Source organism: Dermacentor variabilis, chromosome 3 (genome assembly GCF_050947875.1).
Source record: "Dermacentor variabilis isolate Ectoservices chromosome 3, ASM5094787v1, whole genome shotgun sequence".
In the NCBI taxonomy this organism is placed as follows: domain Eukaryota; kingdom Metazoa; phylum Arthropoda; class Arachnida; order Ixodida; family Ixodidae; genus Dermacentor; species Dermacentor variabilis.
The window spans coordinates 133,647,143-133,663,548 of NC_134570.1; the positions used below are offsets into that span (position 1 = coordinate 133,647,143).

General features: G+C 46.1%; 2 pseudogenes; one reads left to right on the forward strand and one right to left on the reverse strand.

The window, feature by feature from the left end:
- The first annotated feature begins 198 nt into the window (after window positions 1-198).
- Window positions 199-14,369, forward strand: LOC142574768 (uncharacterized; annotated as a pseudogene).
- Window positions 14,370-14,488: 119 nt separating this feature from the next.
- LOC142574769 (uncharacterized) lies at window positions 14,489-15,374 on the reverse strand (annotated as a pseudogene).
- Window positions 15,375-16,406: the final 1,032 nt, after the last annotated feature.

Consider the following 16,406-nt stretch of genomic DNA (forward strand, 5'->3'; position numbering starts at 1 on the left):
GTTCAACTTCAATAGAAGCGTGCGTAGTGTACAGCAAATGGTGGAGCGAATCTTTTTAAAAGAAGTTTCCTGACTGCGGATACGTTAGACGGCCGTTAGTGGGAACCCAGCCATCGTGGAGTGTCTCATCGTTGCTGTACTCGTTCCGCCGAAATAGCTCGGATTCCACTTCCGGACACCTCAGTAAACGGTCGCGGAATGTGTGGCTCCGAAGGGGCGGTTACAGCGGCCCAGCAGGCCCGCGGTCTCAGGTTGAACGACACACCGAAGGATGACTACCAGGTTATTCTGCCGCAACTACCTACAGGATCGGCTGTTACAACGACAGTTTTTTTGCACGGAGACGTGAAGGCGAGGCCCTACCGAGTAGAGCATTTCCGTGAGGCACTTGACTATCTGCTGCTGATGCCGGAAGTGGAGGTCCTCGGTGCCTATCAGATGAACCACGTCTGGGCCATCATTTTCAAGGACGAAAAGGGCAAGCAAATGATTTTGTCTGCTCCAACTTTCAGCGTAAAGGACCACCCATGCATGGTAATAGACCCTCGAATTCAAGACGTCAGGATGAAGCTGTATTGGCTTCTACATACGACTCCGTACGACGAAGTCAGAGGCGCCCTGGCGTCTTTTGGCAAGGTTAGAGAAATTTGGAGGGAAAAGTTGCGCTTGCAGGCTGCAACGACAAAGGCTCCCACACGCGCCTGGTGTCCCTACGGCTGAAGGTAGGCGTTACCGTGGAAGACCTGCCTCATCAACTTCGCGTCGGGGAAGACCATGCGCTCGTGCACGTCCAGGGCAGACCCCCGCTCTGCCTCCGGTGCCATGAGACCTTCCCATACGGCGCGAATGCCGAGTTCCGCGTTGCAGGCTCTGTCGTCGCTATGGCCACGACGAGAGTCAATGCGCGCGTAGCTACGCCAGTGTGACCAGAACTGGGTGAAGCGACACCGTCGATGAGCACCTCACGGAGCAAGTCGACGCGGAGGAGACCGTCAGTGGAGGCGAGAAGCCGACAACGTCGGGTGCCACGCCTTCTGTCCCATCCGAAAACAAGGGACCTGTGAAAGCTGCGGCCAGTGAAAATGGAAAGAACGACGAACCACAGAATACGCCAGAGGCTGAGAAAACCCCTAGCAACTGTCTCTCCAGTGCTATTCACTGCGTGCTTGGAAGAAATATTCAAGCTATTAAACTGGGAAGGTTTAGGAGTAAGGATCGACGGCGAATACCTCAGCAACCTTCGGTTTGCCGATGACATTGTTCGATTCAGAAACACTGAGGACGAGTTACAACAAATGATTCAGGACCTTAACAGGGAGAGCATAAGAGTGGCGCTGAAGATTAATATGCAGAAGACAAAGATAATGATAAATAGCCGGGCAAAGGAATAACAGTTCAGGATCGCCGGTCGGCCTTTAGAGTGAAGGAGTACGTTTACCTAGGTCAGTTAATCACAGCGAACCCTCATCATGAGAAGGAAATTCACAGAAGAATAAGAATGCGTTGGATCGCATACGGCAGACATTGCCAGCTCCTGAGTGGAAGCTTACCATTATCATTGAAAAGGAAGGTGTACAATCAGTACATTTTGTTGTGTCCGTGATTAGTTCTGGTTTCGGTCCTCGAATGCGGACGGGTGCAGCCGCGTAGTGGCAGTGTCCGGAACTACATGTGAACGTTCCCCACTGTGCCAATGGGTGGAGCCACATCCCTGGCAAGGCCTGGTGTGGGACAATGACGTGGACAGTGTGTTCGCGCCGAGTGATGTAGTGTGGTCGCTACCTCTCCGACAAGGCTACGTTCTTTGTGTGTTCTATGTGCGGAATAAAGTAATTCCCCGTACATAACACATTTAACCAGTGCTGACATATGGGGCAGACCCTTCGAGACTGTCAAAGAAGCTTGAGAACAAGTTGAGGACAGCACAAAGAGCGACGGAACGAAGAATGCTAGGCACAACTTTAAGAGACAGAAAGAGAGCGGTTTGGATGAGAGAGCAAGCGCGTACCGACGATATTCTAATTGACATCAAGAGCAAGAAATGGAGCTGGGCAGGTCATGTAATGCGCAGGTTAGATAACCGTTGGACCATTAGGGTTACACAATGGGTACCAAGAGACGGGAAGCGCAGAAGAAGACCGCAGAAGACTAGGTGGTGCGACGAAATTAGGAAATTTGCGGCTGCCAGTTGGAATCGGCTGGCTCAGGACAGGGGTAATTGGAGATCGCAGGGAGAGGCCTTCGTCCTGCAGTGGACATAAATAGGCTGCTGCTGCTGATGATGATGATGACTAATTTGACTCAAGAACAAGAAGTTCTGCGTTTTCTGAAATCTTTTGTATAAAGATCGTGATCGTTCCAGGCACAACATTTTTTTATTATTATTGTCCATTGCTATAGCTTATGCTAAAAGAATGTAAACAAAATTTACATCAATTGAAATTTCTAGATTACAAGCTGAAGGGGTCGTGTCTATATTGAGGAAACTCACAGACATTTATGTGGGGGACCCTAATGCCTAATTTAGGTCTGAACGCCGTCAAAGAATAATTTGTTGCGGAATCCGGGAGTACTATTTTGGAAAAGTACTTGATTTCATAGTGGAACGTTATTTCTGCCAGAAATTATAGCAAGGGGGAAAAATTCTAAAAAAAATTTTCTAGCTTAAACGTAAACGACATTTATACAAAGAATTTCTCCAAAAGAGAGCAACGTTTCACTTTTTAACAGGGCCAAATAAACGCGCAAAATAAATATATGTGTTCCCCTCTGATGTCGCATGAACGAACGAAGCCAGTAGAATATACTAAAATAAGCTTTGTCATTGTGAATAGTTTCACAGTTTATTAAAGAAGACTTCGCCTTCAACCGATTTTTTGCTTCTTCACGGGAACTTATAGTGCACTTCGTCACCAAAAAAATCATTACGAAGAAAGTCCTTTGCTGAAATCTCATCCCAGAAATCACCTACGAACCAAACTTTTCCCGTGACAATTGCCGATGGTTACTTTCGGGGTCTGGGGACGTATTGCGTGGAATAGCCGGCCGCTTCCCCCACATCAAACTTATGTAACGAGAGGTACCCAAATGTTATTACTTTGCAAGTCAGAGGTTCCCCACTTATGGATACATTCGGTTGGCTATTTTACATAAAACTTCATTACGCTGCTCGTCAACAATGCCAGTCGCACTATAAGAATATAATTTACTCACAAGCATTTTGTAACTCAAGTAATCAAATAGTCCTGAAAAGATTATTTTTATTAAGCTAATAAGTATCTTTCAAAGAGCAATGCTTGCGAGGACTGCGTTGAAATTTTCCAGGCATCGTCTCTTTCAAGGAAGAAATGAAGCAGTCTTGTGTGCCACGGCTTTTTGCGAAAGACTGAACTACACCACTTGACAGCAGCAATTTCGGCCCCCATACTGTCTCTGCAGATAAACACTTTTGATGGCCTTCCAGGCGAGTTAATTTGCACTTGTTCTCGGTTTCGGGGATCTAGTTCCACCGTGGCTGCTACTGCAAGTGGTGTATTTTTTACTGTCGAAAGCCTGTCACCATGCCGACTCTCGCTGAACTGACGAAAAGTGTTGCCCAGTAGAAGCATGGTTCGAAAACAGGTTAGAAGAGCTTGCTGTCGGCTTGTTGAAAAGTCAGCTCCAGAGGCGATGGCACTGAAGGTTGACATTGCTGACCTGGCGACAGGTGTCGATGCATTGAATTCCATAGTTGAAGAAGTCGGAGCAGAAAATGCAAGTCTTTCGTCTACTAACAAGACGCTAACAAACAAAGTAAGTCTCTCACAAAGCGCCTTTCCGAGTTGGAACAATACTCCCGGATAAATAATTTAGATTTCAACGAGATACCCTGCTCATGAGATATTTTTCACTTTCATTGTGAAAACCACAGGTACTAAAGTAGCATGTCATGTTACCCATGCTGATTTGGATATCGTTCACTGAGTCCTAGCAACAGCAGGAGAGCAGAAACACATACTTTCTCTTTGCTGGTCGAGTCAAAAAAGCAGGAATTCCTTATTAAAACACATCAGGCCAAAGTGAGCCCGACGGACATCGACTTCGCAGGACCACGTGCCTATTCAGTCAATTTAATCTACTATTCAATCCCGTTGCGTCCACGCAACACTCAAACGCTCACCAAGTTCGCAAATATTAAAGCTCGCAGCACTCTTCAAAAGATGACAGGGCTAGAGTCATTTTTACTCAGCACCGAACCTAACTTTGTTGTGCTCATCTAAACATGGCTGTCAAGTGACGTCAGGGACTTCGAGATAACGCCGCCTAATTACGCAGTCTTACGTAAAGATAGAACTACGCGTCCGGGAGGCGTAGCCATTCTAATAAGAAAAGATATTCCTTTCACGGCACTTCCCGACGTTGAAGGAGTGGAAGTTATTTTTCGTAAAATGCATTTCATTTTCTGTACAGTTGATGTTGGCTGCGTCTATCAGAGTCCTTCGTCAAACATCGATGATCTGCATTGCTTGTACACTTGCCTGCACTTTCATGTTGTTACAAGTAGGATTATACTCGTAGCGATTCTAACCTCCGTGTTATAGAGTGGCTGACGATGCATCAGTAACTGTGTTCCGATATAATTTTTGATACTATGCTAACATTTAACCTCTCTCAATTTATTAAGCAGCCCACACGTGTGCAGCTGTGCTCCTCAAATATGCATGGCCTGGGGTCTGTTGGTGACCGTTTTCCCTCTCATAAAGCCGACGTTGAGTTAATAGACGGTATATCCGACCGCAAGATAATGTTGTTTTCAATTCCAGTGCGTGACCGCATAAAGCCCTCGAAATCAGTTTTAATTTTCCTCGACTTCAAGAATGCTGATGACATTAGCATAGTCTACAAACTATAGCACGAATTTACTTCGTTTGAGCATCTCGCTTACCATGCAGATGCTGATATGGAATCGTTGTGGCAGAAATTTAAAGAAATTGTAGCACGTTCCTGTTGTTACTACATACCATCCAAAACCAAGGAAAAAATTCAATCCATGGATAAATCGCGACATTATTCACGCAAAACGCACAGTAAAGCGCCTCAGATAAGTAACCTTGCCGAAGTTATCAGTTCAATCAGGTCTAAAATTACCGCTGCCAATATTCACTACTTTTCTTTCAAGCTACCTAATTTTCTAAATGATGCACCATAGAATTTTTCAACTACCTAAATCCTAAAAATCAGAAAGACAGTACAACGTTCTCCAAAGAAAGCAGAGACAGTGCTAACTTCTTTATTAATTAACTCACTTTTCGCTACCGACAACGACATCTAACCGCACGTTGAGATTCGTAGTGCCAACTACATAGAACCTCTTCACACAGACGAAGCAGGTATTTTTAACTTTTTGCTAATAATAAACATCAAAAAACGACCAAGGCCTGATAACATATCGAATGAGTTTCTCACCCGCTACGCCAAATTGGTAGCGAAATATTAACACATAATATTCAATATCTCATTAACTTCATGTACGTTACCTTGTAAGTTGAAGATGACACAACTGATACCAATTCACAAGTCGGGTAGTGAAGCTGATGTCGCCAACTATCTCTCAGTATCATAAATGAGCACAATATCCAAATTACTCGAGCACCTTATTCTTAAACATATCGCTACTTACCTTGAAAAAGAACGCCTTTTGCCACTGTCTCAACACGGGTTTCATAAAAGTATTTGCACACTTACACAATTAATTAAATTAATACACAGTATATCTTTGACCATCGACGAACAAAAGCAGATCGAGCGTATCTCACTTGACTCTTGAAAAGCCTTTGACTGCGTATCACATAAAGAACTAATAAAATATTTACAAGTGACAATAGGTAAAGGGCCAATTACAGAGTGGATTAGCGCATACTTAACAGGACACAGTTTCCAAACATGAGTCAGCGGAAATCCGAAGTAGCAGAAGTTACATAAGGAGTACCGCAGGGCAGTCTCCTGGCTCCTATCTTATTCCTAACTTTTATTATCGATCTACCCTCACACATCAGAACATAAAGCTTTTCGCTAATGGTTGTATCATCTATAAAGAAATTAATTCTCCTTCCGATCATATTGACCTTATGAATGCCTTAATAGCAGTATCACAATGGTGAGCGAAGCGGCAGATGACTTTGAATGTATGAAAATCTTTTCTAAGAATAACACGTAAACAAAATATATCAGATTTTTCCTACACCATTGGTGACTCGCAACTAACTACTGCGAAGCAACATAAGTACCTTGGATTAGTGATCAAGTGAGTAGCCGAAGTGTAGGCCCTGCCTATGGCTTTTAAAAAATAGTAACAGGAGATTATAATAAAGCAGTGGTATTATACTCTCAGCTCCAGGCCCGCAAACAAGTCTAAGCGAACAAGCAGACATATAAGGCCAGCCCTTCTACGACATATCTAGCTCAGCAAACTATTCCGCAACCTTCCTAAAACAAAAATAGTCCACCGAAATACAAACGCTTCACACAACGGGAAGTTTAGATCGACCATTTAATTTCCCTTTAACGCTTCATCAAAGAAACAGAGTAATCTATTCGGGTAAGAAGACAGCTCCTAGTCCTGACAAAATATATTACACTATGCTGGTCCACCTTCCCCAGAAAGTGGTGGAGGCCTTGTTTCGTTTCCTGAACGCGATCTGGGAAACACGTAAGACGTTTGACGTAGTAGTTCTGCGGAAACCCGCAAGGTCGAGAGAAGTAATGAAAGGGAAAATCAGACATCCACCCGTTCGTAGCAATTGCTACAAAGGAAACCCGTACGGTTTCCTCGAAAGAAAAGCCTCATAGTTGAAGAAAAATTCGTCCTGGTCCGGAACTCGAACCAGGGACCACCGCCTTTCCGGTGCAGCCGCTCTACCATCTGAGCTAACCAGGCGGCTAACAAATGGCAGGGCGAAGTCGAATTTGTCGACAACACGAAGCAAAGGCGAGAGTTCGACGTAGTAGTTCTGCGGAAACCCGCAAGGTGGAGAGAAGTAATGAAAAAAGGGAAAATCAGACATCCACCCGTTCGGAGCAATTGCTACAAAGGAAACCCATACGGGCTCCTCAACAGAAAAGCCTCATAGTTGAAGAAAAATTCGTCCCGGGACCACCGCCTTTCCGGGACAGCCGCTCTACCATCTGAGCTAACCAGGCGGCTAGCAGATGGCAAGGCGAAGTCCAATTTGTCGACAACACGAATCAAAGGCAAGAGTTTGACGTAGTAGTTCAGCGGAAACCCGCAAGGTGGAGAGAAGTAATGACTCTCCACAACCTACTCCGCAATTGACCATGGTTGCCTTTGTAGCAATCGCTACGAACGTGTGGATGTGTGATTTTCCCTTCATTCAGGTAAGACGTCTGCAGAGGGAAAAAAGCAGTTCTTGTTCCCTTCCTGAAAGCGGGAAAGTCACCAAATACCCCCAGCGGCTATAGACCTACTAAATTAGTAAGTTGTCCGGCAAAATCATATGAAAGCATATTAAATATAAGAATAACATAAGTTCTCGAAACTAGATACTCACCAGTACTAGATACGTTACCAGTGGTGTTACGAGAAAATGTACTCCACAATTGACCCTCTCGTTCGTCTTGAACATGCCATACGTGGGGCGTTTCTTTACAAACAACACTGCCTATCAGTCTTTTTCGACGTAGAAAAGGCATATGACACCACATGGAGGTATGGTATTTCACAAGCTTTGGCAACACTAGACGAATGCTCAACTGTTTGACCGATTTTCTATCAAACCGGACATTCCAAGTCCGTGTGGGTGCGACATTGGCCTGAGTCTTTCTACAAGAAAATTGCGTCCTACAGGGTTGCGTATTAAGCACTACGCTTTTCGTGGTGGAGATGAACTGCATAAATTCAATTATACCGTCCAACATTATGCACTCTTTATACTTCGACGACCTTCAACTTCCATGCCGTGCCTCGATTATGTCTACATGCGAAAGGCAAAACCAGATAACAATGAACAGGTTGGCACATTGGGCCGAGATGTGGATTCCATTTTCCTACACAAAAAAATTCTGACAGGCGTGCTTTCACAAAATGCAAGGTTACACCTGGACCCATCTCTCATATTACATGAGAGCCCACTACCAGTTAATCACGAACAAAAAGTTCTTAGGAATAGGTTATGATAATAAACTAAATTTCATCGCCCTCATCAACAGCATAAAAATTAAGGCAAACAAAGCACTTAACATCCTCAACGCCCTATTGCGTAAGCATTGGTGCGCCGACCGCACATGCCTGTTGCGCATTGACCGCTCTGTCGTGCGCAGCATTTTTGACTATGGCTGCATAGTTTACGGATGAGCAAGGAAGTGAGACATCAAACGTTGTTGACCCACACACAATCACGGAGTGCGCTTAGCAACTAGTGCGTACAGGACCTCGCCAGTGGAAAGCCTATATGCCGAGAGCAACGAACCCTGTTCCGAACACCGAAGAGCCTTCCTGACAGTTTCATACGTACTCATACTCGCAGCTCTACCTAATAATGTATGCCACACTCTTGTCACTTACACCACGAACAGAATACACTATATTGTTACTATGGAAAAGAAGATAAATTCGTCGACGGTAAAGACGACGAAGTGGCAACAGCCTCTCGGGGTTCTGTGCTGTTGTATATATACGCATCGTGTAAATACATCGTGTAAATAGTTTGTACCCGTGACATTTTAGTGGAGGTGCAGGGTATAAACGTGACCGGAATTGTACGCCGCGAACTCGAAGCAGCATTTCCTGCCTCGCCTCAACAGACGTCTTGGAGCAACAGTGCTGAGACGATATCGCTGATCCAGTCCATGGTCCGCCAGAAAATCGCTAATATCGGTCTTCCCAGCGCCTGCTCCTTGAGTCGCCCTGACACCCGTCCTGCTCCTATGCCTCGGTCTTATCGCAGTCCACCTCACAGCGTCCGTTATCCCTATACTACCAAGAATCCATCGGACTGGCGTACACCTGACGACAGACCGATCTGTTTCTGCTGTGGCTGAATCGGTCACGTTTCTCATCATTGCCGGAGCCGTTAACCGTCCCCTCCTCGAACCACCTTCCGGAATGCAAGTTCGCCCCGAAGTTCCTCACCTCGTCGCTTCTATGACGCTTCCGACGCCACTACGCCGACTCGCCGCTATGCTCGCTCGCCCTCGCCTCTACGTCGTCAGCCACGTCCGCCCCAGCTTCACCGCTCGCCGTCGCCGACCTACCCAGGACCGTCCCAGCAGGAGAACTAGGCAATGCGGCACCTCGATGTGCTGCTGGAATGTCGCATTCGCCGCTAAATACTCCTTTGACGCTGTTTACGAGAAATAACCTTCTTGACGTCCAAGTTGATGGCACACCCGTCACAGCACTCATAGAAACCGGAGCACACATATCGATTATGACCAGCCGCCTACGCCGCCATTTAAAGAAAATTGTTACGCCTGCCGTTACTCGGTTCGTACGAATCGCCGACGGTAGCACGGTGAGCGTGGTCGGAATGTGTACTGCACGTGTGAGCATTTGCGGCCGCCATACTGTCGTCCTTTTCACCGTGCTTGACCAAGGCCCCATGACCTCATACTAGGCCTAGACTTCATCTCCGCCCATTCAGCGCTCATCGATTGTTCTTCAAGTACTGTGCGTCTTGACCTGCCTCTGCTGGACGTTCCTCCGACACCACACGAAATTCACCTAAGACCGACTGATTTTGTTCACGTTCCCCCACAGGTCTTCACATACATCGAAATGTCGCCTTCTACGCCAGTACCCGATGGTGATTACATCTCCGCTCCCATAAATGTCATCGTTCTCACCCACAACGTTACCGTTCCGCATACAATAGTGAGGGTCACAGACAATCGCACGTATGTCCCTGTGGTGAATTTCGGGCTCGCTAAGCAAACTCTGCTGAAAAATATCACCCTGGCTACAATCACTCTTGAGAAGTTAATTGCGTTGAGACCTTCATCGTCGACGCTGCCTGTGAGCCTTTCCGGTCTGCTAAATGTACTGGCAACGACATTAGGAAAGTGATCGCCCCGGATCTCGCTCCTGCCGAGACTGAACAGCTCTGCAGTCTATTGCTTTCCTAAAAGGATATATTCGACCTGAGCAATCGACCATTAGGCCAGACGTCACTTCTCAAACATCGCATACATACAGGCGATAATCCACCCATCCACCGGCGACCCTACCGAGTGTCAGCTTCGGAGCGTCACGTCATCAAAACGGAAGTTGACAAGATGCTAGCGAAAGACATGATTGAGCCATCATCAAGTGCCTGGGCACCCCCTGTCGTGCTGGTCAAAAGGAAGGACGGTTCATGGAGATTCTTCGTCGATTACCGCCACCTCAACCGCATAACGAAGTAGGACGTCAACCCGCTACCTCCTATCGATGACGCCCTCGATCGCCTATACGGGGCACAGTATTTTTCGTCCATCGACTTGCCGTCCGGATATTGGCAAATCGCTGACCTGTTGACTGTAAACGAGATTTCTCCAACGTAAAGCAGTTCTATTGCAGCACTTCAGTCCGTGCGTGCCATGTCAGCGTGAGCCAAACATTGCTGATTGCAGCTGTTAAAAACTTACAGTAGCAGTGCCTCCCCCCTCCCCTAGATAGACATTTCCTCGTTCAATGCCAGCCTGCATTGGGATTATCTAGAGAGGTTACGGTGTGCATTTTTCTTCTAAGAATTAAGAAGCGGAGAACAGCTGCAGCAACTGCTGCATATCTCGCCTGATCCTCAACATACTTGCCAAACGTGTTGCAAGCTGGACCACCTACAGCCACCAAGGACGTGGCAGCTTCTCCAGCACCAGCAGTCACACTACCGCTGGAGGAACCTGAAGGCACCGATGGGAAAAAGCTAACCCAAACAACTGCAAGGAGTTGAGGTACGTTCTGCTGTAATACCATAAGGTACCGAATAAGTGCCCACTCAAAATTTGCAGATTATAAAAAAAAGGAATGCAGGGTAAGTGCTTCTCGTGTTTGAAAGCTCAAAGGCAGAACAGACATATTGTCATGAATGACAAACGATGAAGCAGTGAATAAAAAACAACTGAACATTTATTTTAGCAAACTTGGACCAAGAACAAACGAAAAGCAGCCTTTACTGCCTCCGTTAAAAGCACATCACTCCGATGCAACACAAAACAAAATAATGGTACACTGAAGAGCAATCGGGAACACGAAACATGCACAGTCCTATCGAGTGTAGAAGAGCTTGAGAAGAATAATGTGAACCACCTTGGGTCGCAAATGGCTGCGTGAAAAAAGCTGGGTTTTGTCAGCCGCCACTTCATAGTTCGAGTCCACCAGGCAACGAACAATCCTGTAGGGTTCAATCCTTGCTGTTGTTATCCCTATTAAAAATCTGCGATGGAAGTTCCCTTCTCGTTCATCACTATGAACTTTCATTCAGTTTCACCTAGTTTCCCAGGACCCGCCGTGGTTGCTTAGTGGCTATGGTGTTGGGCTGCTGAGCACGAGGTCGCGGGATCGAATCCCGGCCATGGCGGCCGCATTTCGATGGGGGCGAAATGCGAAAACACCCGTGTACTTAGATTTAAGTGCACGTTAAAGAACCCCAGGTGGTCGAAATTTCTGGAGTCCCCCACTACGGCGTGCCTCATAATGAGAAAGTGGTTTTGGCACGTAAAACCCCATAATTTTTTTAATTTTAGTTTCCCAGGGGTACTAAGGTGAGTCTTGCATGAGCTTTTGTGTCTTGGTGTTCCTGGTTAGGGCCTCTCGACATGGCATAAAGTCGCTATTCTAGGGTAAGATAAAGCTAGAAAACAACTTGTTCTCTTGTCTGAAAATTATAACATGCCATCAATTTTATGCAGGTCTCAAGTCAGACGCTAGACACACCGTAAGCCCACAGCAAAGGAGTCCTGATGATTTCCTGTGCCCTCTTCGCCTGTGCATGCGAGGCATCCACCCAGGTTGAATTCTTAGCACCTGAACAGCCTGCAACGGCTGACGCAAGTGTCACTGCATTGCGTGTAGAAGACCGCCAACCAAAGCGTTTCTATGGCTACCAGCCCTTGGTGTACAAGGAAAACGACGATGCCCTCAGAGACCTGACTGGGGTGACAGTTACGGTGTTTCTGGCCCTGCTGAGCATCTTTTCCACAAGTAAATGTTAGATCAGCTTCCAAATGACACCAATGAGGGTATATTCCCAAGTTGCTCAATTTAAATTGAACTGAAAAATAGATATGCTGATGTCATGCACGTTCATCTAAAGATGCAGCCTTTTTTATATTTGATGTTGTCCCTTGGGAATTTGACAACCTCACACACAGTTTTTCTGGCTATGAATAATTAACCGCACAGATGTGTACAAAGTGTCTGATGTACTAGCGCTTTCTTTCCATTTTAACGCGCTGTGGAATTTGCCGGAGCATATGGTACTGCAGCATGGTGGTATTTCTCCTCGCTTTCACATGCGCTAGCAGACAGTGTATCTGCTAACGACATTTCAGCTACCTCAGTGCAAGCTCAGTGAGACAGCGATCACAACTAAAACAAAAAACTAACTTCCTGGTCTGGCCATATTTTTAAGGTTAGCGATGGAGAATTGTTTTTAGCACATTGACAGTTTAGGACCATGCTCTCAATAGGAAACCACATGCCGAAACTCACTTCTTAAAACAAGCTGTTGGTACGAGGTGCATAAACATCAGCGCAGGGGAAAGTCAGCTTTAGGAAAGCGTTTATTTCAGAAGAGGACAGCCGCGAAATGGTGTGTGTTCTTGTTGGGTTCAAACGCTGGCTTTGTGCGTACATCCGTTCAACTTTGATGAAGATGGTGGTGCAGTCAGATCAGGTGCATATTTTAATCCTTTCACAACGCACTTCAATGGGCAACTAGCTTGTTTTTACCCGTAGCATGGTCCTCGAGCATCAGCGTACGACTTCATGTATAAAAACAGATTTTCAGTTTCAAATACAGATCTCAGAAAAGTTTCGCAAAGCGACTGAACCTCCGGCGTGTCAGATGAGTTGGGATCCCATAATCCAGGAGTGCAAGTTCACCTGGTCCTCTCAAGCCTAACAACATTTTGATAGTGGACAAGACCATCAACTGCAGCAGGATTGCCAATGTTGGACTTTGCGGTTTGTGAATGTATGAGAAACATAAGTCTAAATTCATACTCTGGTGATTTCAAGCTTGCATTTGGTAAGGTGGTCGCACTAGGTGCCAGGGGAAGGAGCCTAAACATCGTCAACTGCAACAGTCACACAAAAGCGTTGGCGTGAGACGCAAAACAGCGCTACAAAGGAGTGTTTGCATCAATGTGACAGACTCACAGGCCAGATGAGCTTGAACAAACATGGGAGGCACGTCTACCTGCACCAAAATATCACCTGCTTGTGTTCAGACATCGGACGGTTTGAAGAAATCATTCATACACCTAAAGCACTAAATCAGCTGAACATTCGTTGCAAAATTGGGGAAGTTTCTGAATAAGTAAGAACAAAAAAGCTTTGAACGTTGGTTTCATCAATACTGCAAATGTTGTTCTCACAAAATACCTCTCATTTTACAGGTTTGTGGCGAGAGACATTTGGACCTGGCGGTGGACAGCAAGCTTCTGCTGTTTCTCATGAAGATGAAGCATGACCTCATATTCTCTGCATTAGGCGTTTTGTTCGGTGTACATCAAACTAGCGCGTCGCGCATTTTTATGCCACTCTGGATGTCCTGTCCGTCAGCACCGGAGGGTGGATCAAGTGGTTTTCGAGAGATGTGGTACAAGCATCGATGCTTTCCTCCTTCCGCCTGAACTATCCCAATTGTAGAGTTATTGTAGGCTGTTTGGAAGTCAGAATTGAGAAGCCAGGTAAAGTTGTAGATGGGGTAAATTGCCAGAGCAACTACAAGAGCGACTTTGCACTGAAATTTCTAGTCGGGATCACGCCATCCGGTTACATAACATTCATTTCAGATGTGTTTGGTGGCAGGTCGAGCGATACGTACATCATCGCCGACTCTGGATTGATTAAGCTGCTGGAACCGGGGGATATGGTGATGGCGGTCAAAGGTTTGCCCCATGTAAAGTGCTACTTGGTAAGTAAGGACGTCACACTTGTCATGCCACCATTTCCAAAGGCCTACGAGCTGTTTACCAAGGCGGAGATGGAAGAAACTTATAAGGTTGCATCTATGTGGAGCATTCGTGTGGAGGGGTGCATTCAATGCATCAAGATTTTTGCGATCTTGAATGAAAGGCCAACCCCAGAACTCAAGTATCACATCGACAAGATAGTGCATGTGTGCAGCGTGCTGGCTAACCTACAAGGTGCTTTCATCAAGACTGTGTGAGTGCTTTGAACAGAAGCAAATCTTCGGACAGCTCTTTTTATTTTTGCTCTCTTGTGCAAGCGTGCCCACAGTTAGTTCAATAAAAAAGGACATGCTTCACAAGTAAACACTGTTCAAGCTTAATACATACTTTGGCGCCTCAGCACAACTGTGAGGTATTGCCTAAGAAACCAATCCAATTTCGGCAGAACTGTTTTCAGAAAGGGGTCGTTCCTTCTTATTCTACACATTTTGACCCCTTTGGTGAGTACACCTGAAGTCACATAGGTTCGCACCTAATTGTTTGTAGTAGACGTGACTTTCCCCTAGTTGCAGCTTTTGATCTTTATAGTGAAGGTAGTCCACATTTATGTTCGTATTAACAAGAGGCTGTGTCACACCTGGAAGGGGCTTTGATCTCCAGCAAGTGGATTCCTTGCTTTTCGTCCACCAAACCATCCGGTCTACAGCACGACCATGGCTGCGCAGTGCTGATGACAAGTCCCACTTGAATCACCTTGCGCCACCTCTTTTGATATGTACTCTTGCCGTGCGACTGGCTCTTTTGCCACACCGTATGCACATGCAGCGCTTTTAAGGGATTGTGGCGTTGCCAGTTGTTTTCCCAAGATTTCAAAATCTGCTTGATGTGTCTTTATCCTGTGAGCCTTGGAACTCGCTGAAATTCTCAGTGCCCTCTCGAAATGCCACCGTGGGCATCCACTCTATAAAATCGTTTGTCTTGCAATGTTGTCGTGTTCATCCTCTGTCACCACTACCCCAAGAAGGAAGTCGTCACTCACTTCTTCAATTGCGGTGTTCCCTGCTCCAAATATTTCATTGGGCTGACCAAGGGGCCCGAGCAGTCTGTTCAATCTTGCTAGCTTTTCCTTTACTTGGTGCAGCAAGAGGAGCAAAGGGACAGTTTGAGTTGATGATGGCTCTGGGCACAGGTTGCTTCACCAGCATGTCATCTGGGAGCTCAGGTGGGTGCATTTCCGAAAACAATACTCCCTTGTTATACATCCCAAGCTGCTTCGCCGATGGCCGTTTCCGCACATTTGCTATGGACGTCTTCGTTGATGTGTCCTCTTGATTGACATATGTAATCGCTGCTGCTGAATGCTTGCACTAACCTGAGACACCACATCTACAGGTGCAGTGAGGTTGTGTTATGTTCCTGCTGGCATCCAGCTGATGAGAACAGAGACGTATGCAAGGCATTGTAATACTGCACAAAATTGAGGGAACAATTTTTTAACATTATTAGCTCACCATCTACATTTCACAAAGTTTGGGAATGCAACGCGAGGCCAGGTAGAGCTGTGGTCGATTAATTTATTTGTTAGGAACATGAAGCAGTGAACTGAGTTGCCTAGTATATTCACGTAAAGACACCTAGCGGCATGGCACCACTACGACTACTCTGTAGAATCAAGCAAGGCCGAAGAGTAGCTACAGTACCAAAACTGTAGGGTCTGCAGGAAAAAACAAAGTGCGGCTTCCCGGCCCGCGTAATAAACTGTGCGGGCCATGTAATGACAGAAGTGCATAAACATACACGCTTCTGCGCATTTCCCCGACGACATTGTGGAAAAACGGGTCGTTACACCGAGCAACAAAGTTAAGCGAAACACTGCGCAAGACACGGCGACATGGCTGCGAATAGTCATGACCAGAAGTGGCGGTCGCAACAGGGGAACACCGCCTAGTCGTGGCCACGATTTCATCTAAGCCATCGATAATTCTAAATAGCTTCAATATTTTGCAAATACACGAGTAGTGGTTACGCACCAAACATATTCGAAGCATGAAAGAATGATAACTTACTTCGATCGTTATGGAGTAAGCATCTTGCGAGACGCACACCTGACGCACGCATTTGGCCTTCAAGACCGACGTCGCCGTAGCAAACCGTTCGTGCACGTCAAAAACAAGCTCGAATTGATGCAGTTTTTCGCCTTTCTTCGTATGGAATCGCGGAAGAAAGATCTCACTACAATATCTTTAAAGCCAGCTCGAAGGGCTAATGCGCTAGCCACAGGCACTTGCACCGCC